This window comes from Gavia stellata, chromosome 3, assembly GCF_030936135.1.
Source record: "Gavia stellata isolate bGavSte3 chromosome 3, bGavSte3.hap2, whole genome shotgun sequence".
NCBI classification, from domain to species: Eukaryota; Metazoa; Chordata; class Aves; order Gaviiformes; family Gaviidae; genus Gavia; species Gavia stellata.
Window position 1 is genome coordinate 13,308,840 of NC_082596.1, and position 14,096 is coordinate 13,322,935.

The window sequence follows — 14,096 nt, forward strand, 5'->3', positions numbered from 1 at the left end:
GGCCATATCTGCGCCCTTGGCACCCATTTCCTAACCGGTTCCTCAGAGATGTCCATGCAGATGTGCACCTGTACAGGCAGAGTTGACACCTCTGTCAACCCCTGGATCAGTAGGACATGGCCAAAGGCAGGCCCTGAGCCATACTGGGTGCACATCTCCTATTTTTTGGGGGGCTGTGACATGGCACACTATATTATAAAAGCCTCTGTGTAATTTCTTGCAGTAGCTGGTCTCTGCTGCGTTCAGTTTATAAGTGCAATGACTTTTTTCCTAAGTGCTGGACTGATGAATGCCACTGGCATCCTAGGTTCGGGATGTTCCCAAATAAAAATCATGTTTCCAAGGACACATGCACATCTTCCTCTCTTCCATGAATTTGCATGGCTGGGGCCCGATGAACTGCTGACAAGGCACGAGGAGGAGCAGGACGCAGGTCATTCTCTGGTATCCATCCTGGCTTATTTGAAAGCAGACCTTGTTTCAAATACAAAGTGCTGAGTAGAAGATGCCATTTGTCACTCTTGGGAGCACATTTTCACTGTAGAGGCCCCACTCTCATTTACAATAAATTGCCTCATAATGTGCAGGTGATTTATGCCATTCTTCAACTATAAATTATATTTACATCCACTCTATGGTCTCTTTACATTGTTAAAGTGTAGTAATGTGACTGTGGGGTAAGTGATAGTGATAACTTGTCTACAAGGAGAAATTCATCAGAATAACTGTGTGCATGAAGAAGAGTCTTTTTTATCTTGGAAGAATATTCTGTCTGGTTTCCTCATGAGAAAAAAGCATTCACATCACAGATTTGATCTGCAGCCATCATTTCCCTTGACCTGAACACTGCTGATATGTGCTGTATCTTCCTGTGAAATGGGATCAGGAATTATGAATCTCTTCTGTAACTAACATCATTATTTTTATTCACACTATTCATCCAAAGATCCCAAGCAGAGAGTAGAAAGCTTCCATCAGAAGGGATCTAAATTGTGAATGAGGATAATTTTGTCCTGTTTGCTTTTTTGGTTTGCTTTTCCAGCATCCAGAGAATATATCTCTTCCTATTATAAGCTATTTTTCAAAGGTGGTTTTACTTACAGTCAAAAATGAGCATTGTGAAATCAACTGTTAAATTTAGATCTTCAGGCTGTTTTCATCAGAACAAAAACATGGGGATTTGTAGCTCTCAGCTTCCCTAAAACTGATTCATACAGAAAAAACAAATCCTGAGCTCAGTTACCTTAAGGTGGTTTCCAGTGATACCAGAGCCACAGGCATGAAATCAAGGTCCCTTTGGACCTTAGGATGAGGAATCTTTTGAGCATTTCAGGTGATCACCAGATCAGGAAAGGTAACTGGGAGAGAGCCATTTTAGTGGTTTCTCACTGCTAGCTTCCTACTGAAACATTTGAAAGAGGAAAACAACATTTCTGGTTTCTCATTTTTCTTTCTATTTTAGGATATTGCTCTGGCTACAGTTGGAGCTTTCTAGCTTTCAGAGCCAAATTCTACCATTAGATCTGCAGGGCATTTTATCTGGGTGAGGAAGAAGAAAGTTGGCTGGATCAGGTGATGGAGGACCAGCAGGATTCTTCTGCGCTCCAAATACTGGTCTCATGCTGCTTGTGTGCTCAGGATAATGTTGTATTTTGTTGAAGAGTGGGCAGTTCTAGTACTACCCGCACCACTGAAACACACACCGTGATTGCCTGTACTAGGGGCTAAATCCTCCTATGCACTGTCTGATGACTTTTGAGGCCAGATTGCTTAATATGCTAAATTACAGCCAATTACCTTATTATTATGGATAAAGTATTTTCATCCAACATGCCAGGGAGATGAACACTGCACATAACACGATGCCTCTGAAATTCTCAACAGTGTTTTCTGAGAAAAGACGTCCATCTGGTTCACTGGTAAAAGCAATGTCTTTTATTGCTTCCCAGCAGAAGGAATCAACCTGTTACTGGATAAGCTCCTGCATTCAGAGCAGTACTATAGTCTTGGAATTCAGTCCAAGAACTAAATTCTGGGCCGAAACTCTGGTATGTGCCAACTTGAGTTTTTATCCTCCTCTGTTAGTCTAGCAAACCAGATCAATGGTCTGACTGGTACTGTGTCAGTTTAAGTGCAGAAATCATGTTGCACCAATTAAAGTTGTTATGGGCAGGCTCATTTTTATGTTGTTTTGATGTCCTTTACATCAGGTTAGTTTGCCCCAGCCCTGACCCTGTATATCATCTCTGTGTTGCTTTTTCTAGGGGAAAAAACCAACAGCTTGCTACCAGACTGACTGCTGCTGATAGCCTCTACAGGATAAGTAAATTAAAACCATGCATGTGGTTGGTCAGAAAATTAGGCTTACATGTGAAGGGGCATAATTCCTGTGCTGACTTTTTTGTATCCCTGTTAAACATTATGGAACCTGTAGTTAATGCACTTTATGCTGCCAACTGTATGGGCCATTTCACTGGTAAAGACCAAAACCCCCAGGAAGCACTGGAGTCTGTCCCCCTGGAGAAGGAAAATGGTATGTTATGAGAGTCATTGATGCTGGTGCACCACAGAAGACCTTCTGTGGCTGAGAAGGACAGCCCACGGAAAAGGACAGAAAAGCAGAGAAACAAAAATCCTGCCTCTTGGGGCATGCTGAGCGAACTGTTAATCTTTCTAAACCCAGAGTTTCCCTGGAAAGCAGGCACTTCATGAAAAATGTCACAAAGTTGAATTTAACCTTTTCCTGCTGGAAACACTGCAGCCAGACCTTTTGCCTGCTGATGGAGGATGCCCCTTTTCCTTTTTCCTTTCTTTTGTTAATGATAGAAATATTTGCACATTGTATGGACAGTCAGGACATGACCGGCCTATAGCTAGGGGGAAAAAGAGTCAGAATTTGGGAGGCAATGTCCTCTTCTGCCCTTTGTGCTATCCATGCCTGGGGAACAGGGGGGTATTTTTGGAATATTATTTTAAATAGCAGGGAGGGGCTATCAGGTTTCGTTTCGTTCGTTGGTTCTGGTTTGCAGTGCCAATCAAGCTATAATTGTAAATTATAAAACGGAGCCCTCTGTGGCAAGGAGCGAAGGAAGAGACAATGCCCTCCCTTTACAGCTGGGGCATACCTGTGGCAATCTGCGTGTTCACCACTAAGCCCATGTTACTGCAATTACTGTCTGCCCCGGACTTATTTATTTGAAGCCTATTATGTCAGCTTAGGCAGATCAGTGCAGTAATGCTCTGCTCTCTGTACTTCAGCCCTGGGGGGAGAGAAAATGGGTTCCTCTTTCTAGAGGAAACTGTGGTATTTCTGACAGTGTCCGATGGCGCACGACTTCATGGTGTAGCAGCCATCATCTAAATCCTAAAGTCTTTACCCAAGACCCACCTAGGAAGATCCATCCAGACCCCATGCACCCCAGTAAAGGAGGATCAACAGGGACTACAACTGACCTCCCCCACGTTCCCCTCCTCTCTGGGAATAGCATCCATCTGTGCTTTGCATTTTGTCCCTTCTTTACAGCCTACAAATCTTTCAGCTGTTTTGTTTTTACACCAACTTCTGCTGCTGAAACAGCTGATGATCGTACAGGCTGACGATGCAGGGAAGATGGCCCAGAGATGCACTGAGAACCTCTGTTTATATCCCGATAAGGCTGGGTATCTGGGATGGGGAATGGCTTTGAAGATCCGTCAAGATAAGAGAGTCGAGTGGTATCCCCAGTTGACTTTTCTTGAGAAATACATTTGAATATAATCTTGCACAAATCCCAGCACTGGGGAAAGGTGAAAAAGGGATCAACTGTTCTCATGGTATCAGCCATTCTTGTAGGCTCTCAGCTACAGCGAAACACACCAGAAGGTAAAGTGGCTTCTGACTGTAATGACACGAACGCTTTGGGACTGATCTTGGGACTGAAGATTTTAAGTTGAATTTACCTTCTCTTTCTTCCTTCAACTTAAACACTCTATTCAAAAGACAGCAGGAAGGCTTGTTCCAAAAACATTGTCAAATTAGTTTTATGGGAAAAGTAATAAATTTACATGCTGGCTTGCAGGGTTGTATATTGTCTACACTGCTGCAATGATCTAATTTAGCTGGAGGAGTTAGACTCCAACATGATGACAGAGGCTGTTTCTGCACAGGCTAAACAATAACTGCTTTGTACAAGGTAAGCTGCAGTGCCTGGGAACAGGAGGAAAAGACTGGGTTCAGGCAGTTTAAGGTAGGTAGCTGTCTTATGATGTATCTCTGCATTTCAAATAGCTGAGAGACCTAAAAATTCAGCTGTTTAATCAGCTGTCACCTGTTCAAGGTTTCTCCTGTGCTATGCACACTGCCTTAGACGATATGTATTTTCCACAGACACATGACAAGACCTCCATTAAGCCCCATGTGTCATTACCCTCCACACCAGAGCTAACGTTCTTCCCATAATGGATGTAGATATATAGATATACACAACACATCCCCTTCCAAGAAAGCTTTCCAAGTTTTTTCTCCATTAAGTTAACCTCAATTGTATTATCTGGAGTTAATCTTGCTGCAGTAGTTGTTGCATGTTCAACAGAAAGATGAATGCTGTAAGCTCTTACACATTTCATGCTCAATGGAATAGCTGATCACTAAACTTGGGTATAGAAGCGCTTTCCTTCCTTGTGCTCCAGCTGGTGTACTTACAGTGGTCACACTTTAAAAGTCATCTCAACACCTTCCAATAAATAGCACGGTATCTGCTGTCAAATGTTTTTTCTTGGCCACCATCTCTGCTTCCAGACAACAGGGCTGGATGAAGAGGACTACTGGTCCGCTGCAGCCGTCGGCAAAAAGCCCCACCACAGAGTTTCAAGCTAGAGTATTCCTTAGGGACAAGGACTGCAAATTTAAGAACAAAACCTGCTTCACTAATATCAGTGGGAAAGTCACCAACAGCAGCTGCAGAGGCCAAATTAGCTATTCTGGCAGCAGCAAAGGGGACTATTTTGCACTCTCAGATTGATACAGCTACTGTGTCCCACCTAGCCTGGGCCAACCCTTGGTGAGTTAGAGTAGAAGAACCTTAAAATTAAATGCAAACTTAGGAGGACTCATCTTTTTTTGATGCAAGATGAGTGGGAAATCACATTAGAGAAGATAGCTCTGAAAAAAAGCAACTCCTGCTCCCGGGGACCTGCCACCTAAAGAACAGGCTGGGACAGACTCAGCTGACAGACTCGTTCTTGCACTTAATTACTGAAGTTTAACAGTTTCCTGCCTGTGAGCTGAGCCACGGTAACAGTTCTCGCGCACACTTCTGACCCCAGCAAAACGCAAGGTAACCTGACCTTGTTTAACGAATGGGGGGGCAGATTGCATCACCCTGCAGCTGGTGCAGGCGAAGAGCACGGAGCCATGGCATCCCTGCAGCTCTCCTCCTGCACCAGGACTTGTTAACCCAGGCGACGGTGTATCTCGGCTGCCAAAAAACAGAAGAAAGGTACTGTCCTGGGCCAGGTGATGCATTTTGGATCCGAGGGACGAAATTTTCTCCTGAACTGGCCTATAACTGTAATGTGGCAGCTCACATATGTTACCATGAGCCAAGGAAGGACAGGTAACTTTTTTTCCCTTTAGGATTGATTTGCAGTGGCTGGGTAGAGCACCTAACTGCTTCTGCAGAGCTCAGAGGCTCTTAATGCGCACCAGCTCTTGCCAATAAAACCCACAAAATCGATGTTCCAGCCATGCAGGTGGCCTGCTTGAGCTTCTTCTGAATTACGAGCCCGCTGGGCTTGCTGAGTTACTCAGAGTCCTGCAGCCCCGTATCCCAATTTTACTATGTCAGGGATGAATTATTTTTTCCATCAGCCCCAAAGACTTGAACCCCTGCCAATGTATAAAGGAGCCATTTTGTGACTTTGAGGGATTGTCACAGCTCATACCTCAACCTTTGGGAAAGGAACCTGTGATACTCTCAAAAGAATTCTTCTGCCCATCAGCCGGGTGTTGAGACGAGCAACTCAGCACAAGGCTATGTAATTGCAGTGTAAGCCCTCTTTAAAACAAATTAAATAGTAGTTAAATAAATATTTAAATATGTTTTAAAATTTAAAAATCAAGCCACTCAAAATATATATATAAAGATAGATCTGGTATTACTTAAATCTCCCTTCTGTTTTACAAGAAGACGACTGCCTCTTCCCAGCTAAAACTTGGAAAAGAGGTAACTACAGCCAAAGAAAAATGGACTTAAACTCTGATTTCATTCCTCCTATTGCAGGTGCCAGTGTTGTGCCCTTTCCTTGCAGCTACTGTCTCTGGAGTGATGGAAAACACCTTGGGGAGTATCGTTCTTGGGCTATCTCTGGGCTGCCTCCCCTTTTCCAGCATCTTCTAGGAGTTGGGCTCCCATTGCCTGCAGAAAGGCTAAAAGATCCTAAAGATGTAGTAGCTGCCCATCATCATTCCAGCACAGTGTGTGCTGAAAATCCCCTCCTTCTAATAACAGTGATTCTGCTATGTCTCCTTGGCACTTTCTCTGCAAATCCACTTGCTTCCTGGAAAAATCAGGCACGCTTTACGCCATGCCTGGCCAAGAAAGTCCAGATGCTTTATTGCTTCATCCCCATGCTGTGTTTAGTTTGTTAATGCTTTCATGTGAAAACAGTGTGACACATGGGAACCCTAAGTCTATTTCTTTCTTCTGTAAAGTCACTTCTTGGTGTGAGAGTTAAAGGTTACAACCAGTGAATGGCTGTTGACTCCAGGGGTTACTCTTATAAAGCAAACCAACACTGATTTTTATTTCTGTTTATCTGAAGCTTGCCGAACACTGCATACCGTGTAAACATCACAAGGCAGCAAGGGGGAAGTTGAAAGCAAGGACTGACCACTGTGATTATGTCTGCACACAGCACAGGGAAGCACAAAAAAGCGGATTAAAAACTGTGGTTGCCGAGCCACAAAGTCTTTGCTTCTACTGGAGCAGTTCCAAGCCTGAGAGAGATGGAGCCAAAGCCCCTAACATATGGCTTCGTATTGCCTACCGGAAAGGAAAAGCTCATATGTTCAGTGGTCTTCAGCAGAAGACCTGATCAGAAAATGTTCCTCTTTCACACAACTGTTCCTAAAAAAAGAAAAGGGTTATAAAAATATCTTACTTGTATGTATTTAGATTAAGAGTGCTGGCATTAAGGTTGCCTGTGGGCAGTGATAGGCAAGGCAAGGGAAAGGAGCCAACCTGGTCTCATGCCTCCTACCTGCTCCTCTAAAAGGTCCTGGGCATGAAAGGCGGCCCACTGAGCTCACCACTGCAGCTGTGCCCTTCTCAGCATTTCCTAGGAGTGAAGGGAAGAATTTTTCACCTATTCCAGGACACCTAAATCCCTGCAGTCCTGGATCTCAAAATTATGGGTAGCTTTTGTATAACAAAAAGGCCTGGTATACTGGCATCTTTCCCTGAGATTGCCAGTGCCAAGTACTCAAGGACCACAACTTAGCCTTAAAAAGCATAATATTCCTTTTTGATTGTCTTCTTAACCAAAACACAAAGGGGTATTTTGCATTTTTTGAGCCACAGGAGCATGCTCGGAAGTCACTTTGCAGCTTCGCTCTGCAACTGTCAGGGCTGCAAATGTGCATCCTGGCTTTAAACTGAAAGCTGAGCTGCTCAGCCCAAAACTATGCTCCAGATATTGGTGCTGTCAAAAGAAAGCCAGCTATCACAAGACTTATAAATCAGAAAGCCGGCAACTGCGCTTCCAGCAAAGCTTTCTTTGTGGCTACGAGTAGCCAGCTGAATCTCAGCTATGTGGTTTTAGAGACAGAAATCAGCACCTCCAGCTGCATGGCAACAAGCCTTAACTATATTAACTCAAGAAGGCGGCTCCACTGGTGTCCCTGCTCAGCAGCACCCATGTTGGCCCAATGCACAGCCCAATGAAGGGCAATGGTACATGCACAGCATCCATCAGATGCTCAGGAAACAAAAAACAAAGCTGAAAGAGTGGTGGTGCTTTTAAGTCATAGATGTGAGGGATAAAGAATAGATGGTGATGGGTAGAAAATGGCAAAAAGACGGGTAATTACAATACTTCTCTCTTGGACTGAGTTCAAGCATGCGGGCCAAGTGGCCCTGGTCAATTAAAGATATATTTGGGAGAGGTCCCACACGAAGCCGCAGCACTATTCCTGACCACACTCTGGGTGAGCTACGCTGGCAAGGAATGCGTGCTTCAGGAATGCAGCTGGACGGGCTGTGTTTAGGAAAAGTTGTGTATCCTACCAACAGCAAGGAGGATCGGAACTCTCTAATAACCACGCTCCTCCCTCTGCAGGGGTTTTTTACAGGCAAATTGCCCCAGTGCCCTTTGCAGCCTGCTCCCATGGCTGTGCTGGGTGCTGGCCACCCATGAGACCCAGCCACCCGGGAGCAGCTTTGTACAGCCCACCCCGTCAGGCAGGAGTGCTCGCTGCATCCCACAGACACTGCCGCAGTGGTGCTGAGGTAAGCAAAATGTAGAGAACCCGGGTTGGAGCCTGCCGCAGACACGGAGGCGAGCATCCCAAGAAACTCCTGTGGGCGCTTCACTGAGACCAAGTGGTCAAAGCTCTGGCTTTCGTGGAAAGCAGCTGCTGGTGCAGGAGAGGGCTTCCTCGCATATGGAAAACTGAGCTGTCCTGTAAAACAGGTAGTTCTTGGTTAGAAACATGTAAGGGACAAGAGGGTCAGCTAAGGGGCACCTTCAAATCCAGCCATGAACAACCTCCTGGGCTGCCTCCCCTGCCCTGGTTTCTATAGCATAACCATGGTATCTGCATTTGCTTAACGGCCAGTGAGAAAAGCAACTCCTTTCAGGGCCTTTGAGAGAGGGTAGATAGGCTGTGTGGTCCAACAGCAAGGGGTTACCTTCAGATTTTCTCCCCCATGGTGTTGAACGGAGGCCTGGAGCGGGCAGCATGCCGGACGGGCAGGGCGGTAACCCCCTGGCACCTTCCCAGACCTCGCCTGGGGCCACCTCTCACCTTCGGAAACTGCCCTGCCCAGGGACGGCTTTTCACGCGATGGAAACAGCTGCTTTCTGCAGGCTGCTGGAGGGACAGAAGGGCGGAAATTTCACACTCTGTTCCCTCCATCTGTGTTCCTACCTTCCCTTCCAGGGACATCCGTCCTCTGCAGCAGGCTCTGCCCTTGGACTGCACCATCCTTCCACTTCTGAAGGCTCCAAATCCCTTTAGAGGACAGGAAAATTAAGATGCAAGGAGGCTGCAAAAAGGGAATACCTAGCGCTAAGTACCTCCTTGTAACAGGCATCCAGAGAACAAGAGCAGTGGGCAAAAAAAGGGAGAATCTGTGTCACCAAACTGGGTCCCCTGAGAATGCGGGCAACCAGCCAGCGATACTTGTTGCACAGGGGGCCACAAAAGCCACAGAAAACACTGCAGCGCCAGTAACAAACTTCAGACCCATAGTAAGAGCCACAGCCATGATCTGCCACAAGAAGGATGGAAGAGATAAAAGGCATGGCCACTATGTTATGTCCCTGGGGTAATTACAGGAGCTCACTGATTTTTCTACGAGATCAGCCATGACCTGCACTACAAAGCCATGCCAAGCCAACCCCACTGCTGACTTGATCTTCACAGGTGCGATACCCTCAGAGCTTAGTGCCTTTCGATGCCTTTTGCTTTCCCCAGCACTGGCGGTGCAGCGCATACACTGCCGTGGACCACCCTGAAGCTGATCCAGCTCTTGGCTTGATGTGTTGCTGTCCCACAGAGAAACCTGCGTCCTGCAGGACTGTCACTGCGGCTGGCTCAGGCACCGCTGGCCACTTGCTCACCGTAGCTCTGAATTCCCACTCTTCTCCGTTGTGGAACTGAATGTCAAGTATTAACAACTCCTGGCTGCAAAACCCTGGGCTTAACCCAGCAGGCGGGAGGCGGAGACACCCTTTGACATGCAAAATATATATTCTCTATGAAAACAAATCCCTAAGCCTGCTGTCAGCTACATTGTGCACCATTTACTATAAGCAAGAACTATTTCCTGGATATATTTCCAATTTGACAAGACACTGCTCCTCTTTTCAACCAGCTTGCTGATATTAATTTGCTGCCAGCCCCTTTCCTCCTTTAGAGCTACCTATGGGGAAGGAGGATGGGCTGGCCCATCGCGTGCAATGTACGTGGAAGTTGGCCCATAGACAACACCCCGCTGTTTGCCTTTTATGCATGGGGAACTGCCAGTACTATTGCGGCTTTCTCCTCTCTATTATCTGTCCTAACAACATCACCCTATGTTTATGGGTACGTTTCTGTTAACCGAGGTAAAGCCAGGGCATCATTTTACTTTTCCTAAATATTTTCTATTTTCACACCAAACCCGCTTGCAGGTATTTGCCCAGGAAACTATGTTGCTTCTCTCCCTCTGGTTCCCAAGGAGCTGCTGCTCTTCACTGCTCCTGTTTCAGTGCGGAGCGGGCTTCTCCCCGGGGAGATCAAGTAACTCACCCAAGGTCAAGCAGCAGCTGGCAAGACCAAATCCGCCCTTGGGGACAGTCTCCTGGCTTGAGTCCCCACTAGAAATTTACACAAACGGCCCTCTCACCCCAACATCAGCAGCCAAGACCCCGTCCAGAGGGGTCAGACTTTCAAAGGCAGCAAAAAAAAAGTTTGGCACCCCGATCCTGCCAGGAGCTGTTTCCCTCGGCCTTTCAGCATCCTTACTGGGTAGTCTCGTACTGCCAGACCCCGGGAGCGAGTCGTTGGAGGATGCACCCTGCCACTCCCCGGCCACATCCAGCACTGGAACCTGCTTCCAAAGGTGAGTCATGGCCCAGCACCTCCCCACGGGCTGTGTGACCTGCCGCCAGAGGAGAGGCTGGTTCCTGCACCTCCTTGGATGCCAGCTACCTCCTTGAGATGAGTACGTAAGGTCTAATGGTCATGGGACGGGCAGGCAGGAACTGCCATGATTTCATCGCAGCCGTGACCTGATTCACCCTTCATCACATCATTTACTCTGTCTCTCTGTGGAGCAAGGGTCATGAGACTCGCCTGCCTGGTATGAGGATTAATTCCTACCAGCTAATGCTTTGAAGATGAGAAGAACAGCGTACATTGCTGGGTGCCACTGTTATTGTTGTTAGACCTGTGCTCTGCCTGCCTGTGACCAGGATCTGGCAATGCATAGGCAGGGGTCTGTGGTGAGAGGCATTTATGTCACCGGCGTTTGTGTGACATCCCTCTCCCAGGAGGATCCCAAAGGGATTTGCTCTCGGGTACATTGAGGGACTCATCTCCACCAAGTAGCCACCGGGAGACCACCGGGCAGGAGTAGGAGAGTCCCCTCCCATGCCCGGGGCCAAAGGGAGACCTGATCCAGGGTAGAGCTATTGAATTTTTGGGAAGATAAGGCTCCACAGGACACCTGTGAGCATCCAGACAGGAGAAATAGAGAGTCCAGGAGAAAACCAGCTCCCCTAAATCATCCCTGTAACGTGCACGCCAGCAAGCCAAGCTCATTCCCGGCATTTGCTCTCGCTCGGTGAGTCGTTGCTTTCGGGGAACAGAGGTGTAGGAAAATAAAGCTTGGGCCACACCATGACTCACCATTCCCGAAGTTAGGTATCCTTCATCGTCACCGCATGGCTTTGCCAGATGGCAAACCCTCCTGCAGCGGCATGAGCCACGGCACACCGACTCAGCTGCTGGCATGCCCAGCTGGGTGTGGTGGTGGCACAGAGGCTACCAGGCCTGTCCCCCTAAGGAAATATCCATCAGCTGGATCATTTTTCAGGTAAGAGGGGCATGTTTGCTTCTGAGGTTTGAGAGCACAGGCTGCCGAAGCCAAACATGGGCTCCTCGCCTCTCCCCATCAGATGGTGGGAGCACGTCTGGGATGGCCTGAGCCTGTGGCATGGGCAGGATCCTGTAGGACGTGCCAAATGAGGGTTTGTTGCCCAGAGTTTGCTTTGAAAGAGAATTCCTGGCTTTATCCTCATGCGGGAAATGCATCCTTTAATGCAGATACAATGACTACATCGATAATTCTCCCAAAGTCCATTTACCTGTGGAAACCCAAGTGGGTCACAACCAACGGTCAAGCGCCTCTTGCCTTTCTGTAAACCAATGCTGATGGGTTTTGTTATGCACTGCCCAGGGCAGCACCCTTCACGCGCAGCTTTGGCACCCATTTTCACTGCCAGAGGTGATTTCCAGCATTTGCTTTGCCCTGTGGTATCTATACGGCATAAAACTACATAGGTCAAAGTTGAGATACCATTGGAATAAAGCCCTCATTGCCCCTCATGCAGAGCGGCTGCACCGCTGCCCAAGGACTGTGCCCACCCCCAGCTGCACCCCATGGCTGCTCGGCAAGGTCACTCATCCCCAAAATTCAGTTTTTTCCCTTTGAAACTATGCCACATCTGATTCCTCGTGGCTTCAGCCTGCTGTGGGCAATAGCAGAGCCACCCTGCCTGGTTTGTGCGTGCCCTGAGATAAAACGCATTGCTTGGCGTAGGGAGCACAGCCGTGGAGGGGTTCAAGGTTTGGGGAGTGGGGTTGTGTGCAGGAGCTCCAGGAGCAGGCATAAGAGGCTGCTTTGATATCTGTGCAATGTGCACGTGCATATGCACACCGGGCCAGCTGTGTGCAATCAAGTGTCTACAGAGCTGGTAACACCAGCTGTAATGGACGCGCTGCAGCGAGGCCCCTGCAAAAGCCACTGCACTGATGTAGGGAGAGGATATCCTCCTTTCACAGCCAAACATGCCACTTTTAATCCCTCTGCTGCCAATTCCCAGATCCATAAACATGGAGCCACAATTGATTACAAATGTACCAGCTTTGGACAAAACTGATGCCTCCTCTGGGCTCGTTTGCAAATCTCTGCACCTTCCCAGGCATGTGCATGGGTTTGTCCCTGCTTCTTTAACCCCTGCACACCAACGGCCTGCAGAGGACTGAAGGCAGAGTTTGAGTGCCTGTGGTACCTGTTAAGTAAAGGCTTAAGTAAAGAAAGGCTGTGCATGGAGGCTGCTGACCTGCAACATTCCAGCGTGGAAATGCGCTTGGAAGAGCAGCTCTCAAGAACGCCGCCACTCCGCAACCCTCTCCATGCAGACCGTTGCCACTACACCCAGCCAGTGGAAGCGGAGTAGCTCAGCCATGAGCAGATCTAGTTTGGTCTCCACAGAAAGAGTCCGTGCTCCAGAGCAGCAGCTCTGATTTCTGTCTGCGCCACTGTTTCTAAAATGTCAGTGCCTGCGGCAGGTCCAGCCCAGCTAACCCTGCTCTGCACCTGCGTGTCCATGCAGCGAGCTTCACTCTCACTTTTTTGTTTTTTCAATCGTAAAATTTTTTACGCTGGGTTCAAGTTATCCTACAGTGCTGATGGCAGCAGCTCTCCTGACACACCATGTTAAAATCTCCAAAGGTTTCAACACCCCCCCTGCTCGGTGGTATCCACGGCTTTTGCCAGCTCATGGACTGACACAGTGCTTTCAATCAGCCTGCTGCAGACTGCCTGCGGCTCCCTGGCTGCTCACGAACGTTTGACAGTGCTTGTGGGTTATTGCCCCAGATCACGATGGCTTTTAAAAGAGACGGAACAAATCAATCCCTGTGTCTGCCTTCTGTAGCACTCATTTCTCTCTCCATCCCTTCTTGCAGACAGAACCCGACATGCACTTCAGAGTTGCTGAGTGATCCTCATTAAAAGGATGAAGATATTTTCAGTGCCATAGATCTGCCCAGCTTAACCCACTCAGCAGGGCAGGATGGGGGTGACAGGCAGCCGCAGCCTTTTGGGGACACAGCGAGCTCAATGACGCTGTTAGGAGGTGGCCTCACCCCAAGCAGCTCCATCGCTGCAGACCTGATCCCCTCCAGGGTCTCCTGATGCGTGGAAGGTGCTATCACCTGCAGTGATGCTGTTGGAAGATGCTCGCTTGTCAAAGGCACAGGGCACTTAAACTGCAGAAGAAACCCACCAAAGATGATTTTGCAGCTCGAAGTGCTCTTGCAGCTTAAACAATATTCCCTGCCACTCAAAAAATAGCTGGCACTACCTGTAAGGGAAGGTGGGACCGCTGCCCTGAAGGGATGGATC